Genomic DNA, 11,684 nt, shown 5'->3' on the forward strand with positions numbered 1-11,684 from the left:
CAAGACAGAGTCCAGAAAGGTAACAGTGGAGATGGAGGTGAGGTAAAAGCGCTCCGGTGAGAGGAGGAAGGTCTGGGGCCACGTCCACTGGAAGGTGTGGGGCCCCAGTGTAGGCACATGGCTGGGGAGTACTTTAGGAGAGCGGTGACTAATGGCAGCAGTGGAAGCCTTCTCCTGGATGGTACTTTTAGGTCTCTCAGGACTGAAGGAACTGAAGGCAAGAGTCTGAAGTTATTAACTCACCGTCTTCAAGATGACCTTGTCCCTTTTGGCTCCTCCCAAACCTCATGGTCCTGTTAACACCACGTTTTCTCTCATGTTGGATTGAAACCAGTTATGCATAGAATGTTGGCTTTCCTCATAGCTAAACCTCCCCTAGCATTCCACATCAACTTCAAACCGTGTCCTCTTTCTTACACTGCCCATGGGCACTATCGAAGCTCTGCCTAGTCCCTTCCCGGAAGAGTGAGACCAAACAGAGCTGAGAGAAATTTCTCCAGCCGAAGCTGAATAGGACATAGGACAGAGGTTGAGGAGGTTCACCGATTAAATCCTCTAATACTGTCAGGGGAGATTCTACTTATAGAATGACGTCAGACCCATTTGCCAAGATGAAGAATCAGGGGTTCGATTTAGCCCGCCACTTGGGAAAAAAGGAATTCACACTTGAAATATATGAAATAATGGTTTTCAAGGCACTGGATAGCAGACGATCATTGATCGAGATATGAAACATCTTCCGCCTTTAGAGCGATTCTAAGGCACAGCGCAAGGAGGGAAAATCCAGGTGAAGTTCAAGGGTTCCCCAGATTGAAGAGACAAAGCGGAGAGTCTGCAGAGATCAGAGTGGCTGAAGTCTGTGGGCCAGAGTCTGGAGAGCAGAGAGCTACACAGAGACAGAACGCGGGAGATTTTCAAAGGATTTCTCAGCATCTGGATCAGCACAGCATATGCAGAAAGTACTAGAGCAGTGGTTCTCAACCTTCCTGATGTCAGGACCCTTTAACACAGTTCCTCATGTTGTGGTGACCCCCCAAGCATAAAATTATTTTCATTGCTACTTCATCACTGTCATTTTGCTACTGTTATGAATCGGGCGACCCCTGTGAAAGGGTCGTTCGACCCCCCAAAGAGGTCACGACCACAGGTTGAGAACTGGAGACTAGGGAAAGACTCACCTGAAAGGATCAGAGAGAAGCACACCTAGTACACACCGACACCCTCACCCACACGGCCAGGTGTAATGCCCGTTCTCCTCAGCCCGACTGGAAAAACGTCCGAATTCAGAAGATGCTCGGCAGAGATGCTCGGCAAGCCTCAGAGGGTCTTGCTTCAGTAGTGGGAAATAATTACCTTTAGGCAAAACACTACCTTCATCTCACTGGACACACGGACTGCAGCAATGGGCTCCAGCAAAGCACTGTTTGTAGGGATGGTCCAGGATCAGGAGGTGTTTTGCTCTCTTGTACGTAGGGTCACTTTAAGTGGGAACCAACTTGGTGACACCTAGCGACAGAACTTAAAAAGCAAGATACAGGAAGATCAAACCGTCTCTGAGAAGCATAACCAAACCCAGAACACACTTCCAGAATACTTATAGAGTTCTAAAAATATCCAGCATTCTTAATCTCCAAAACTCTAAATATCTGACATCTGATGAAACAAGTACTGGTATGCAACGGTGCAGGACACACACGACTCCACACTGAAATGAGTACAATAGGCAAACAAAGCCATGTATTCCATATGCTCAAACAGTTAAACCGAGACATGGAAGTTAGGAAAAAGATCAAAATCGGATTTTTAGAGATAAAGTTAAAAGATCTCAGATGAAAAAATACACTAATGGCATGAAAAAAGATTGTACATCAAAGAAGACGTTTAATGCAATGATTGAACACTTAGAAACCATTAAAAATGAAACACAGAAGGAGAAAAAACCCAGTCTCGGTGAGCCGTGGGACAATTTCAAGCAGTCTAATAGATGCATAATTGGAGCCCGTAGACGAGAAGTGAGTTAGAAAAAAACCAAAACCGTTCGTAAAATAATGGTTGAAATTTCCCCAAATAGAATTTAAAGCGTGAACTCACAGATTCAGTCATTTCAATGAACCCTAAGCACAGATATATGAAGAAAAACAAAATAATCAATTTGCTCAAAAGCAGGGATGAAGAGAAAATGTTACAAACAAGTTAGATGGAAAAAAGGCATGCTTTTATAGAGAAATAAAGCCAAGGATGACAACCGCATTTCATCAGAAACAATGCAAGCAAGAATATAGTCGCGCCCTAGTATTGTTAAAGTGCCACTTCACAAAGGAGAAGAAGAACAGTAACAAGAACAACAACCCACAAACCCATCCACTTCGAACTTCACATCAGCAACACGATCCTTTAAGAACAAGATAAAACAAGGACGTTTCCAGACCCACAAAAGCTTCAGGAATTCCCCAGCAGACTCACACTGTTTGAAATGCGAGAGTCTTTTAGACAGACGGCAAAATGATCCCAGATGGAAATATGGATGTAAACAAATGAACGAAGAGTACCACAGTGGTAACTAGGTGGATGGATAGAAAAATGGACATTCCTCTTGCTATTTAAATTTCCTCGAATGATAATTAAGCACATAAACAAAACCACACAATGTAGTGTGGAGTTTGTCATGTGTAAAAATAAAATGTGTGACAGACCAATTTTGTTTGCCAGCTTCATGTGGAAGTCTGTGGCCCTGGGCTCATGGGTCAGCCTGCCCTGGCTGCCACCCGAGGACCAGGGAGGGTAGAGATGTCGGAATTGTCATCTACAAAGGGAAAGGTGGGCAGCAGTGGCTGGTGTCAGTGCCCTGTCCGGAATCTGGATCATGATGCAGCTCCCCAAGGTGCCCACCATTAACCAAGAGGCACTCACCGGTGCTTATGGCCAAAGCCATGCATCTTTTTTGGGGGGTGGGGGTGGGGTGGGGCTTGAGGGCTAGAGAAGGGGTTATATTCTTTATGCCTCTTCAAAATAGCCTTAAAGGTGTTTACTACCAGGAGCCCCAGTGGCACAGTGGTTCAGCTCTTGACTGTGAACCCAAAGGTTGAGGGTTCAAACCCATCAGCCATGCCATAGGAGAACACAGGGCCAGTGTGCTTCCTGAAAGTTCACCCTCTGGGGCAGGTCAGTCCTGTCCTGCTCTGGTTTTTAAGGTGTTAGCTAACGTTTCTGGTCTTCGCCCTGCCTCTTTTTGCTCAGTACCTACCCATTGACTCTAACCAACAGGGAAAAGGAAGACAGCCCAAACTTTAACACTGGTTTATCAAACACTGCAGAGGGATCCGACATGTATCAGTTTCTCGCAGTCATACGAGAGGGCTTCAGAAAGCTTGTGGAAAAATAGAATGAAAAGATAGTGGCGTTTTTCACGGAGCCTTTTGAAGTCCCCTCTCATTACCAAAGAAGATTTTAGTTAGTAAATATCTGAAAACCTTAAAGAGAAAAGAGAAGAAGCAGACGAGGAGGAGAATGACAACAACGATGAATGTGATAATAATGAAGCCTCATCTTAAACCGGAAGGAAGAAAAGTCAACGAAATGTTTCACAGCTCCGCCTGGCAATACTCTCTGGATGACCAGCATCATTGCTTCAAAGCAAACAAAACTCTGTGACTTTCGTCTTTTCAAAACTGACCGTCTTTGAGGAGATGACATCTCCCCTGGCTGTGGTAAAGCATCAAACACAGCAGCACCATAGCACCTGATAGGAAGCAACCTCACGAGCAGCCCCTGTAGCATCCCCACTGCAGTTGAAGGTTACGGAGAAGAAGACACCTGTGGGCAGGTACTTCCAGTGGGTCTTCGACAGCTCTGAGCTGCAGAGATGAAGACTCTATTCGATGTCTTAATTTACAGCTAGATTTGAGAGTTTGTAAATCTTACTTGTATAAATTCACATACGTGTATTTTATAGTTCCAAACCTAAAGCTCACTGCCATTGAGTTGATTCTGACTCACAGTGATCTTATAGGACAAAAGAGAGCTTATCTTTAGGGTTTCAGAGTCTATAAATCTCCTTGGGCGCAGACAGCCTTATCTTTTTCTCACAGAGTGGCTGGTAGGTTTGAACCGTCAACCTTATGCTTATCCTACAGCTCCACTAGAGTTCCTTTAGTTTGAAGTTAGGTCTTATAAAAAATTAGGTCAACAAGTAGTTTATGGATTGCACATGTTACATTTGAATATTTTCATTTAAAAAATTGTTTTTCCCTTTTGGGTCAAATAAAAACAAACTCTTTGTCCAAATGTTACTTTTTTCCTGTAAAAGATTAGACTTATTATTTTCTGTTACAAAAGCAATGTACACATGAAAGAAATACATCAGCCTGCACGATCTAAGGATTTTAAATCATATAATCCAAATCTGAAGGAGGGAACGGCATCAGACCCTAACTTGTTTGCAGATGACAGTGCAAGACCAAAATCCATTTGCAGGGTCCGCACATGGATTAAGCCTCTTGTGAATCCTTGCTGACATAATTGAGGGGTGTGAATAGCCTTGTTATCAGACAGAGAACACTGTAAAGCCAATTATGGCAGATACAGTTATGTTGATCTTACTTTTGACTCATTTAAAAATAGTTTCAGTTTAAAAAAAAGTGATGATGTGCTAGGGGCAGTATTCCCCTTGCATGTGTCCTGTCTCCAGGGAGGAAGACAGTAGTTCCCAGAATCCTCAGGAGAAGGCCACACCCACACAGAGGCCTCATTGGCTATGACCTGATTGATAGACTAGACTCCACCCCTTCACTCAAGTTGATAGGAGATTATGTAACTGCCCCAAGGAGTAATACACATGGATTAATCCTCTGATGAATCCTCTCTAAACATAGACCAGGGCTATAGATAGCCTTGTTATGCATAGTACATAGGAAAGTGGATTATGGCAGATGTAGTTATGTTAAAATTTAACACCTTATCATTTCCTCTCCCTTTTGGCCCATTTTAAAGTTGTTCTAGTTTTTAATATTTTCTTTTTGATTAAGGTTTTTCGCTATTTCATTTTATTATTGTTGTTAGTTTTTGTGTATGTTTTTCTGTATATGAAACCCAGGATACTTCAATCTGTAGAGAGAGTAACTGGATTAACGGTTCCTTGGAGATATGGCAGGGGAAGTTGGGGGAATGGCAAGCTATTAACTATGAGGACAAGAAAGAAGAAATGTTCTAATATTTATTATGGGAATGATTGTACAACTCTTCTCGATGTGATTGAACTATTGTATTAAATGTGGATTATGTGCCAGTAAGACAGTTTTTAAAAATTGTTGTATATTTTTAAAGTAAAATGTTTTATGAAAAGAATAAGATAGAAGCCAGAGGGAGAAATGGATTATTTCAAATAGTACAAGAATCTTATACATGAAGAGGTATACTATGACTCAGAGTTAGACAGTGTTAGGTTAAGGATGTATGCTAAAGAAATTAAAAAACCAAAACAGAGTTATAGCTTATCAGTCAATAAAGGAGATAAAATGGAATCATACAAAATACTCATTCTCAAAGAATGTAAAACAGCGAGAAGGAAGAAGCAAAGACATAGATGGGACAAAAAGAAAATAATAAAGAAGATTTATGGACTTAAACCTAACTGTATCAATAATCATATTAAATGAAAATTGTCTAAATGCCTTGGTTAAAGGGAAGCGTGTGTCAGATTGGTCACAAAAGTGCAAGAAACACATTGGACACAAAAGTGCAAGAAACACATTAAGAAAAAAACAATAGGCAATTTTTAAAATTGTGAATTAGGTGGAAGTTTACATATTGGATCGTTTTTGCAGTCAACAACTTAAACAATTCATCAAACATCCCAATGGCTTGTCTTGATTCCTCCATTCCTATCCCGCCGCCCCCATCTCCTTCTTTTGTGTGTTCTCTTCTTCTCCAGGCTAACACTTTTCGATCTTCCAACCCTTTGCTTCTCTTTCCCACCTACCCCTGGTAAGCATCAACGTCTATTTCTTTTGGTGTGAAAACCTTTCCTTGGATTTTTTTTATAACAGTGGTCTCATGGAATATTTGTTGTTTTGTGTTTGATTAACTTCACTCAGCATATTGTCTTCAAAATCCATCCATGCATGAGGTGTTTCGCAGCATCATCATTATTCTTTAGCAAGTAGGATTCCGTTGTGTGTATGGACCAAAGTTTGTTTATCCATTGCACCGTTGGACATTTATTTCATCTTCTGCTTTTGTGAAGAGTGGTGCGATGAACATGGGTGTGCACATATCGGTTTATGCACTTTATTTTACAAGGTGTATACCAAGTAGCATTATTGCTGGTTCATATGGCATTTCTAGTCCCAATTGTATGAGAAAGCACCAGTCTGCTTTCCACAGTGGCTATATTGTTTTGAGCCATCAACAAGATACAAGTGCTCCAATCTCTTTGCATTCCCTCCAGCATTTGTTGTTTTCTGCTTTTTCAAGCATTTCTATTAATTCTGGGAGAAGGAGGTATTTCATGGTCGTTTTGATACACCGCTCTCATGTGGCAAGTGATTGTGAGCATTTCTTTCTTTTAAGGTTAAAATGCGTTTTTATTCCTCATTGTTACATTCAGCATATGTTTTTAATATTTCCTTTACAAGTAGTCCTTTTGCAATTTTTTAAAAAAGTGATTTCAATTTACAGCTCTAAGGCATATTGTTTCAGGTGTTACTATTGTACCTTCACCCCCTTTATTAAGCCACACTTTCAAGCTTGTAAGTTCACGATGAGGTATAGAAGCCCAGCCAGGAGGGGAGAGAATGTGTTCTGGGTAGCAGGGGTCTGCAGGACTCTTTAGTGGTGTCACTGTGAAGCACCTGTACTCTACCATACAATTGCTTTCTTCCCGAAAACGCGAGTGGGATCACTTAGAGCCTGGCGGTGGCTGCTATAGTTTCCAGATGCCAATGGAGTGCTGTCCCGTGGTCCAGGAGGTCCATCCATGCCACCAGGTCCCTATGATCTCAGTGGGCAGCTCAGGAGCTCTGACCAAGCTGTTGGGAACACTTGCTTACAGGAGGACTTGCCACTCCAGCGTACACCTGTCTTCGATCCTACACACACGCTGTTTCCTTTCAGGGGATGGTGAGTCCAAGATCATGGCCCAGAAGCACAAGTCCCGAGTGGCTTCCCCACCGAGTTCATCCCTTGGAGGGAGCCAACGGCCCTTCCTTTTGATCACATTTCTAACAGCCCCTCCATTTCTTCAAGGGCGGTTGCAGACTCATGGACTTTGCTGGTACATGTGTCTTCTTTGGTGAACTGTCCGTTCAGGTCCTCTGTCCATTTTTCAGTTGACTTTTTCTTTTTTGTTCAACAGTTGTATTGGCATACATTTCACATATCATGTAACTCAACAGTTCAATGGCATTAATAAGAGCTGTACAATCATCTCCACAATCAACTTTTGAACATTTGCTTCCTTACTCATCAACTCCCCACCTCCCCCCAACTTTCCTCACCATATCCTCCAAGAAACAAACCATCAATGAGGTCATTGTCTCTGTAGCTCCACCCACCTGGATTTCATATATAGGAAAATACAGAAAACAAAATACTGCACTCCACAGAATTGCAAGCTGTCCACATCCCTGGTCTGTGGTCAGAGATGATTCACTGGAGGCTTAATCCATGTGTGGACCCCAGGAATGGTTTTGGCTCCCACGGTCATCCCTAACCTTCCACAACCTGGGCATTCACAATTGAAGCCCTGATTCCATTCAGGCTTGGATTTTATCATTACAATCCTTGGGTCACACAGGCTGGTGTGGGCTCAGCTGATGCCTAACTTAAATGGCTGCTTGTTTGAAGACAAGCCTTAAGACTCCAGATGGAACTCTTTCTAATAACACTGTCTACTTTTCTTTCTCAACAGTTTTATTAGCACTTTGTCCACATGTCATACAATTCAAAATGCAATCATAACAAGAAGAGGTGTACAATTATTGCCATATTCAATTCTAGACTATTTTCCTCATCCTTGTAGTCATTTTATTCATGCAATTATTTTTTTTCTACTTGTGGCAAAAAAACACACAACAGAACATTCTCCAAGTCCACAACTTCTGCTTGTACAATTCAGTGTTATTGATTATGTTCTTCATGCTGTACAACCGTTACTGACAGCCTTTTCCAAGTTATTCTAGCCCCATGCAACAACTCTTCCCCTTCACCTATGGAAACCATTGATCAAGTTTGGTTTCTCTCTCCCTTTTTTGTGTTTCTTTTTATATAGTATTCGCATATCATACTCTTCCACGGTTAAATCGCTTTAAAAATTAGTTGTATATACATAATGTTCAAGTCTTGTAGTTTTCTATAGATTTTAGAGATTAGGTCCTTGTCCAATATGTCATTCCCCCTAAAATTGTCATTCCCCGTTCGCGGGATTCTCTTTTCACTCTTTGGATAAAATCTTTTGATGCACACACATTTGTTGTTTCTTAAGGAAGTTCCACTCTCTAGTCTACCTTCTGCTGGGTGCAGGCTTTGAATCCTGTTTGACAGTGTACTTATGTCATGAATTAGGGTCCCCAAGTATGCTCTAATGTTTTCATTGATGATTTTTAGAGTTATACGGTTTACATGTAGGTCTTTAATCCATTTTGAATTTGTTTTTGTATCTAGAGTGAGGTAGGGGTCCTTATTCATTGTTATGCAAATGGAAATCCAATTTTTCACACCGTTTGTGGAAAAGACGATCTTTTCCCCCATTGATGTATTTCAGTCCATTATAAAAACTTAGTTGTCTGTGCTGTTGTGGGTGCCACCGACACCGGCCCTCTGCACAACAGAACGAAACACTGCTGGGTCCTGTGCCATCCTTATAATTGCTTTTATGTTTAAGCCCATTGTTGCGGCCACTGTGTCAGTCCATCTTGTCGCGGGCCTTCCTTTACCACGCAGGATGTCCTTCTCCAGGGACTGGTCTCTCCTGAGAACGTGTCCAAAGTATTGAAGTCTTGCCATTATTACCTTTAAGGAGCATTCTGGCTGTACTTTTTCCAAGAGAAATCTGTTTGTTCATTTAGTAGTCCATTGTAATTTCAATATTCTTCACCAGCATTATACTTCAAATGCCTTGATTCCCATTCAGTCTTCCTTAGTCAACGTCCATCTTTAGCATGCATATGAAGTGACTGAAAATACCATGGCTTGGGTCAGGTGCACCTTAGTCCTCCATATGTGTATGCATTTACTTCTGAGTTCTCCCTTCTGTTCCATTAGTATACGTAGCTCTTGTTATACCAGTTCCAGGCTGTTTTGACTCCCATAGCTGTGTTTTGAGAATGGGAAGTGAGAGGCCTCTGTCTTTGTTCTGTTTCTTTAGTAGTGTCTCACTAATCCTGAGTCCTTTGCCTTAGCATATAAAGTCGCCAGTGTGTTATCCGTGAGCAACTTCATGCTCTGGGTGGCTGGTTCGCTCACTGGATAACGTAGCAAACATGATAATGTTTACCTTTCTAGTGTTCTTTCCTCCTCACTTCTGAGCAGCTCTCACGCCCTCAAAATGCAGAAGCAACCAGCTTCTTCCTGTTCCCCATCTGTGGGTTTAAAATGACCCTGGGTCCAGTTGATTCATAAAGTAGTCCATCAGACCTGTGCTGCTTCGCTTCTTTCTTTGTTGTTGTTAAACGCCACCGACTCCTTGCGACCCCTATGTACAACTGAATGAGGCACTGCTTGGTCCTGTGCCGACCTCACAATTATTCTCATGTTCCAGCCATTCCTTGTTTAGTCTCCTTTTTCTTTTGTAGAGCAGCAACTCAAAACCGTGCGCTGGAGAGCAGATATCTTTGGAAGCTCTGTACGGAGAAACCCCGCGAACCTGTGCACACGACCTGCCGTGACTTTCCAGTTCCATCATGGCTGGTGGTTGTTTCTAAGAAGTAGTATGTGGGAGAGTTTGGAAACGGGCACCCGTCCACTCCAGCCCCGGAAATCACAGTGGCTGCTGTTCTCCCAGCACGTGCGGAGGGAACTTACAGGACCGGAGCTCTTGAATTCCATTCAGGTGGCCTCACCCGCATTACAAAACAGAACAAGAAAAGATCGACTGGAAGGGAACTGAGTCTGCGATGTCCCCTCGACCCCTTTCTCCTTTTGAAACCGGAGCCCTCTGACTTGCACCCTGAACTATGGAACTGCCGTACTTTGGGTCCTTGGAGATTGGCCAACGTTACCTCATTCTGTAAGAAAGGAGGAACGGAGGAAGCGAAGCTTCAATGTGTTTCCAAAGCCCTCTCTACTTTTTCATGCACATTTCCCTAGGTATTCCTTTCCCTCAATTTTTTTAAAATCAGCACCCAAAACAACTCACTGCCTTAGAGGTGACTCCCGGCAACCTCATGTGCTGTACAGCAGGACTGCTCCCCATAGGTCTCGTTTTGGCTGTAATCTTTATGGAAGGAGCCCTGGCAGGTAAGTGCTCTGTTCATATTACCCTTCTCTCAGTTCCTTGAAGAACTGACCTGAACCCCTCTTCCCTGGCTGTGCTTTCTGGTAATCTGGTACCCCCCCAAACAAGAGTAGAATAGGATGTAGAGTCAAGACTTCATATACACCTAGAAGTGACTGCGTCTGAGAAAGTTTAACCTGGAAATTTCTAAGTGATTTAGAGCAAATAACACTCAAACCACAGAGGCATATGCTTTCCAGGTAACAAAACCATTCATCTTATTTAGGCAAAGGAGACCCCGTTGCATCGCATTCTGGCCACTGGGCGATAGCTCGTTTTCTATCCCTTTGTCCTCTGGCCATCCTCTGGCCCCGTTTCATGAGGCTAATTTCTACCATTTACCAGGGTTTCTTTTTCAAGTAAAGATTTTTATTTGTTTTGGAAAAGAAAGATTTCCCCAGGAATGCTGGCCAGCTACCAGTCTGCGTTCAGTCTCGCGTTTGTTACTGAGGCTTTATGGAAAACTACTCCTTCAAGGTTCTACCCCGGGATTAGTTGGGAGGCCTTTATGCCCCTGAAATGGGGCATGGGGATGGCGTCTCACTGGGTTGTCCACAGGCCTGTGGGTTCTTCTCTCATAGGACTGTTTCTAGGACATTGATTCACCCATTCTCCTAGCTGGTGTCAATCTTTTCTCTTTTTTTGCATGCATTTTGTATTTTTATTGTTTTATTAAATCTCAGAAGCTATATTTACTTTTCTTTCAAAATGTGGAAATCACAAAAAGCGCTTCTATGAACACTGAGATTTGGATTGTTAGAATTTTTTTCCACTTGCCCAAATTTTATTAAAGAAAAAGAAAGGCAATGATGGGAAATCTCCAGAACTCAGTCTATTTTTTGGGATTCGTCCCTTGAAAATGTGACATTTGATTTCCATCACATGCCAGAAGTGTACAGCAGTTTCCAACCATACTAAGCAGGTGAGAAGCTGAAAGTGTTCATCTTCCAACTGTGGTCTGCCTTTGGATCCGCAACAAATGACGGAACAGCGACAATGGCTGCATTGATTTTTGTCTGTAGCTCTCTGAGTTCTATATGCAGCAATCTGAGCCGCTTCATTAAGAACTCCATCATATCCTCGTCAATGAGGGTGGTGCGTGATGGGGACCCAATGCCCATCTCTAGACAACTGGACATACCTTGCAGAGGGGTAGTGGGGAGATGAGTCACTTAGGGTTCAGTATAGCAATAAT

General features: G+C 42.5%; 1 pseudogene; it reads right to left on the reverse strand.

Moving 5' to 3' along the window:
- Positions 1–11,403: 11,403 nt before the first annotated feature.
- Positions 11,404–11,684, reverse strand: part of LOC101643064 — a 1,404-nt pseudogene continuing 1,123 nt past the window's right edge.

The sequence above is a fragment of the Echinops telfairi genome, unplaced genomic scaffold (genome assembly GCF_000313985.2).
Source record: "Echinops telfairi isolate 266 unplaced genomic scaffold, ASM31398v2 ScPeMD7_3533;HRSCAF=4204_0, whole genome shotgun sequence".
Classification (NCBI taxonomy): Eukaryota; Metazoa; Chordata; class Mammalia; order Afrosoricida; family Tenrecidae; genus Echinops; species Echinops telfairi.